Source organism: Eucalyptus grandis, chromosome 5 (assembly GCF_016545825.1).
Source record: "Eucalyptus grandis isolate ANBG69807.140 chromosome 5, ASM1654582v1, whole genome shotgun sequence".
In the NCBI taxonomy this organism is placed as follows: domain Eukaryota; kingdom Viridiplantae; phylum Streptophyta; class Magnoliopsida; order Myrtales; family Myrtaceae; genus Eucalyptus; species Eucalyptus grandis.
In genome coordinates, this window is record NC_052616.1 from 6,848,226 (window position 1) to 6,854,080 (window position 5,855).

Below are 5,855 nucleotides of genomic sequence, written 5' to 3' on the forward strand. Positions count from 1 at the left end.
ATTAATCTCTAATTTTTTAATGTAATAAATAAATAATTGGATTACCAAAATTTAGGTGTCAATACTTATCCTATCAAATCATTTCCTAGTTAGAAATCTAGATGACGAAATATAGCCAAAGAGTATTTGTATAACATGTATTATGCATATAATCATGTAATAGATAAGCTGCCAATAAGTTTGCTTCATTTATTATTAGGGGATAAGATTGTACAATGCTTTATTAGGACAGTAAAAAGTAATTATGCCCTTTTTGTTACCCCCAAAAAAAAGAAGAAAAATCTGCATATGTATGTTTCCTTTAACGAATTAGTCAATTTTCGAAATTTTGCACGGAGGTGCCCTGACCTGGACGGTTATAACAGGTAAGTCAATTCTTACATGGAAATATATGTGCAAGTTAGGAAATAAAAATCCTTTCCTTCAAAAAAGAAAAAGTATCAATGTTCGCTTCTAGAGGGTCATGAGAGCGAGGCCTTTTCTTTATTTCGCTTCTCCTATATGTATATGCGCTCCAAATCCAACCAACGAAACAGAACTCACGAGCAAAAAGCATTTCTCTGCGTCTTCCGCACATTCGAGATGGAAGACCAGAAATGCAGATTATCTCCGACCACCTGGACCATATTCATTCTCAATCTCATTTGCATTCTAAGCATTTCCCGTGCTGATGCTGCTACTGCAGGAGCTGATGCAAGTAGCTCGTTGTCAACTTACGTCATCCAAGTACGAAAGCCGACGGACAAACATCCCGCTACTATTGAGGATCTCAATACTTTGTATCGGTCATTTTTACCCACCACAGCCAGCCAGCTCTGAACAAGAGCAAAGAATGGTACACTCATACCGACATGTGCTGTCAGGGTTTGCGGCAAAATTGACGGCCGAGGAAGCTAAAGCCATTCGAGAGAAGGACGGTGTTTTGAACGTGCGTCCGGAGAAGGTGCTCTCTCTACACACAACCCACACCCCGGACTTCTTGGGATTGCCCCCAAGGAGTCGGGCTTTGGAAGGACTCCAACTTCGGTAAGGGTGTGATCATTGGAGTATTGGACTCGGGAATTTTCCCTGACCACCCTTCCTTCAGCGACGAGGGGGTGCCTCCGCCCCCGGCCAAATGAAGGGCAGGTGCGACTTCAAAGGCACGTCCTGCAACAACAAGCTTATTGGAGCGAGGTCTTTGATCGGCTCGAGCAGCACTGTCGCGCAGGCTGTTCCACCATATGATCATGCTGGCCATGGCACACACACTTCCAGCACAGCTGCCGGTGCTTTTGTGAGGGATGCCAGTGCACTCGGTAATGCCAATGGCACGGCCATAGGCATGGCGCCTCTTGCGCATTTGGCAATTTACAAGGTTTGCGATGAGAACGGTTGTGCCGATTCAGACATATTAGCTGGGTTGGACGCTGCCATCGAAGACAGAGTCGATGTGCTTTCCCTCTCTTTAGGGGGACATTCCGTGCCGCTCTACGATGACATGATCGCAACGGGTGCATTTGCTGCCACCCAAAAGGGCATCTTGGTCAGCTGCTCGGCGGGGAATTCAGGGCCATCCAGCCGCACATTGTCAAACAAGGCACCCTGGATTCTCACCGTGGGAGCGAGCAGCATCGACCGCAGCATAAAGGCCACAGCACGGCTGGGGAACGAAGATCTAGCCTTCGATCCGGTGCCACTTCGATGGGGAGACCTTGTACCAACCACATGACTTCGATCCGGTGCCACTTCCCCTCGTTTATCCAGGAGAAAACGAAGATCTAGCCTTGGGCTTCTGCTTTCTTGGATCACCAGAAAACCGCTCGGACCTCCGAGGGAAAGTGGTTCTGTGCGACAGTGACGGAACTGGGCGAGTCGCGAAAGGTCAAGCTGTCAAGGACGCAGGTGGTGTGGCCATGATCCTCGTGAACGATCCCACTGTGGGATACACCACATTTGCCGACGCGCATGTTCTACCTGCCGTCCAAGCGCGTTATGTCGCTGGGAGAGAGATCAAGAGATACCTAAGCACAGCGTCAGCACCGAAGGCCACGATCCTATTCAAAGGCATGCACATCAACAGGAGATCTGTGGCCCCGGCTGTAGCATCCTTCTCTTCCCGCGGCCCCAACATCCAAAGCCCAGGCATCCTCAAACCGGACATCATCGGCCCGGGCTTGAACATTCTCGCCAGTTGGCCATTTCCTCTAGACAATTCTACAGACAAGAAGCGTGCATTCAACGTGAAATCCGGGACCTCCATGTCCTGCCCCCACCTCAGTGGTGTGGCAGCGCTGCTCAGGAGCGCGCATCCCGACTGGTCGCCAGTGGCCATCAAGTCCGCCATCATGACCACTGCGGCCACCTCCAACATGAAGGGCCAACCCATCGTGGACCAGACGCTCCATCCAGCGGACATTTTCGCCACCGGCGCCGGCCACATCAACCCATCAAAGGCCGTCGACCCTGGTCTCATTTACGACATCGCACCGCAAGATTACATCCCTTACCTTTGTGGGCTCAACTACACCGACTCCGAAATCGAGGTCATAGTTAGAAAAAAGGTCACATGCTCGAGCATAAGGAGCATACCCGACAACCAGCTCAACTATCCATCGATTAGCGTGAGGTTCAAGGGTTCGGTGACGAAAGTGAGCGTGACAAGGACGGTGAGGAACGTCGGACCCGCGAAGTCGCGTTACCGGTCGGTCATCGACCCAATCAAGGGTTTGGACTCGATTGGGGTGCACCCGCGTGATCTGGTGTTCAGGGAGGCAAACCAGACGGTGAGTTACAGGGTTGACTTTACAAGGAGAGTTGACCGAAAAGGGACGGCGCCGCCGCCGTTCGCTCAAGGGGCGATCACGTGGGTCTCTGCTCGGCATTCGGTTCGAACCGCTGTCGCCGTTGGGTTTGAGTGATCGTAGGGAAAATGAAGTCGAAAAAGAGGGCGCTTGAGGAGTGTGATGCGACAGGTGTTTGTTTTGGGTTATCTCCCTATGCTTGCGTACCGAATAATCTAAAGGGAATGAAATGGCACATTTCACACTTGAATTTGCCTTTGATACTTTTGTCATTTTTCACCTCGAATTTATCTTGATCCATGGTTTTACTATTTTTCACAAGGGTTGAACTAGATTTTTGCTTCGTCGAAAAATTCAACAAAACTTTAATTTATGAACACTGTCGAAGAAAAGTATAAAAATTTGGATGGCTAGTTAGAAATGTTATCATCTTGAGTGTCTCTATACTCTAAATTAAATCTTTGGATAGTTTACTGCTAAAAGATTGTATCTGAAGGGCCTAAACAAGGTTTGCCCGCTGTGAGAAAGCATACCTGTAGCAACTTACTTAACTTTCCCTAGTTCTAAGCATAGGTCCCCTAAAATGGTATCAGAGCCTTGATTTCGTTTGTACTTGGTTTGTTTCATGCATTTAGTAGGTGATCCTAGTGCTGAAAATATTTTCTCCATGTCATGACTAATCCTGAAATCCTAAAGCTCTAGTTACTTTTACTTCTTCCCCATCTTTCTCTTCTCTTTCAGATTTTCATGTGTCAAATGTTTCTAAAATTAACTATCTTTATGAGATCTCTTTTAGTAATGATACCAAAATCTCTGAAACTCAACTCCCTCTTATGAACCTATATTTTGCCTTTACTAAACTTGCCTCATCATTTTCTCCCATTCACTCCATTTGACAATTTATCTGTTAGACTTGAAAAGAAGTGAAATAGTACGTACAGTCCTCCAAGTTTGATCAACATCAAATTCCAACTATTGAAAATAAGTATTTTGCTACTCTTCAAATTCCCTAGAATTCTTCAAACAATGGACCCAATAGAGATACTCCCACATCCATTATCGAGTCGTTCGTCTTGTCTTCACTTTCTATAGCCGAAAAATCTTGTCAATTGTGGCCAGAATGGCTTTATTGGATACTCGGTTCCTAAAATACTAGCATGTTTATATTGGCACTGTCCAAACCACTTTGAATGTTGGCACAGTCTTTGTAATCCTATATTCAAACTTTAATGTTGCCCTTTTAGATCCTCAGTTGCTTTCCTTCTTGAAGGTTCAAATCCAGCTTACTAGAGCACCTCGGATTGCTAATTCTATTGCAGTGACACTGCACTACTAGATGGTTTATCAAATGTAGAACCACGCCCTTGATCTGAATTTCCAAAATGGAAATGAAGATGCCTTATTCATCTCTATGCAAAATGACTAGGCATCCTGTATTCATGTTCCTAAACAAATTCCAAAAGAGAAGTTGGCCAACCTCCTTCTAGAGACCTGAATTACCAATTATGAAAAGTTACATCGGAACAAGAAGTCTCTCTAATCCTCAGAATCTGAATTTGTAAGGAAAAATGATGGCACTGTTGCCATCAAATTTAGCAAAGAAAAGGATGAGAATCCCTCCATCTTCCAAACCCTATTTATGATTGAGCCCTACGTTCCAAAATCAATCTCTTAACCAAATCTCAAAAGGCTTGTTAAATACTTTTAGAGTAATGGAAATTCTATCCATTACTACAAGGACTGATATGGTCATTATTTTTAGGACCCTATTTGTCAGTGTTCTTACTACACAAATTCTCCTAATGAAGTAGACCAGAATACAAGGCCTAGTGAAAACCCAAGAAACCAAAAGATGGTGTATACCAAAGGTACTTGAAAAGAGACCTCTCTGTTGATACGCTTGGTGAGTGTAATAAGTTTCAATTCATAATTTCTTATGCTCTATCTCCACCATCAAAATACACATTATCACCTCCATTCCACTAGCCTTACTACCTACATCACCTCCCTCACCCCCTCACAAAAAACTAGCCGTTTTCCCATTCTACAAGATAATCTTAAAGTGCGCAAAAATGTATTCATACACACTTGAAGTTCCAGGTGAAATATCACCTAGTTAGAAGAAGAAAGTTAGCTCATTCATCGCTTTGTTCCAAGAAGCAGACTTTCCACCTCTTGTTTGAGAAAGTTCAAGACTTTATTTCCCTACCCTTGAAGAATTCAACGACCATTAAGGGAGATATCGTCATGTTCCAAAGATACCCGCATCAACTAATGTGGATGAACGTGGAAAGCAAAAAAGAACTCCTATTACTAAAGCCATCTTGAATTGACATTCAGAGACTCTTCTAGCACACAATGATGTTTTCAAGACGATTGATTCGAAAATCATTGATGTACAAAGAGATCTTAAGAGATATGGTAAAACTATCAAGAAGATGCTTTCGCATTCTAGAAAAGGCTTCATGCCTTGGAATTTGGATAACATTTGGGATATCATCATCTTGGAAGCTTAGAGGCAGAAATAGAGAAGCTCAAGAGGAATATCCAATTTTCTTAAAAAAAGAAAATTCAAATCTTCTGATCCGTTCCCAACAATGCCACAAACTGACAACTCTCTTCCACAACCACCATAGAGCATTTAAATCTTTGCTGTTCTCACATAAACCTCTACCAAATGAGACAAACCTGATGTGGTAGAAATGCGAAACTGCCTTAGAGAACTGGATCGACCAAGGAAAGAAAAAGGGAAATAAAAGATTCCTAAAGAATCTTTGACTTCTATAAAGAAAAGCCAGATAAAATGATGCTATCCAATCCGTTAGAATCATTTATAAATGATATGGGTAATCATAAAGAAAAATAGCATGATCATTCTACCTTAAGAGACCAGATTCGGCTTCCATCAAAGCCAATTCTTCTTATTGATTCAAATTCAGAACCAGACTTGATATCTCTTTCAACCTCATCCTCTTTTTTGATCCCCCACTATTGAATCCTTTCCCATTGTGCCAGCCACTTCCTCAATATTCCTGGTAGATCTCCTAGATCAAGGGATTGATTTCAATTTTT

At 43.6% G+C, this 5,855-nt stretch overlaps 1 pseudogene; it reads left to right on the plus strand.

Annotated features, from left to right (window-relative positions):
- Positions 1 to 582: 582 nt before the first annotated feature.
- LOC120293569 lies at positions 583 to 2,900 on the plus strand (annotated as a pseudogene).
- The last annotated feature ends 2,955 nt before the right edge of the window (positions 2,901 to 5,855 follow it).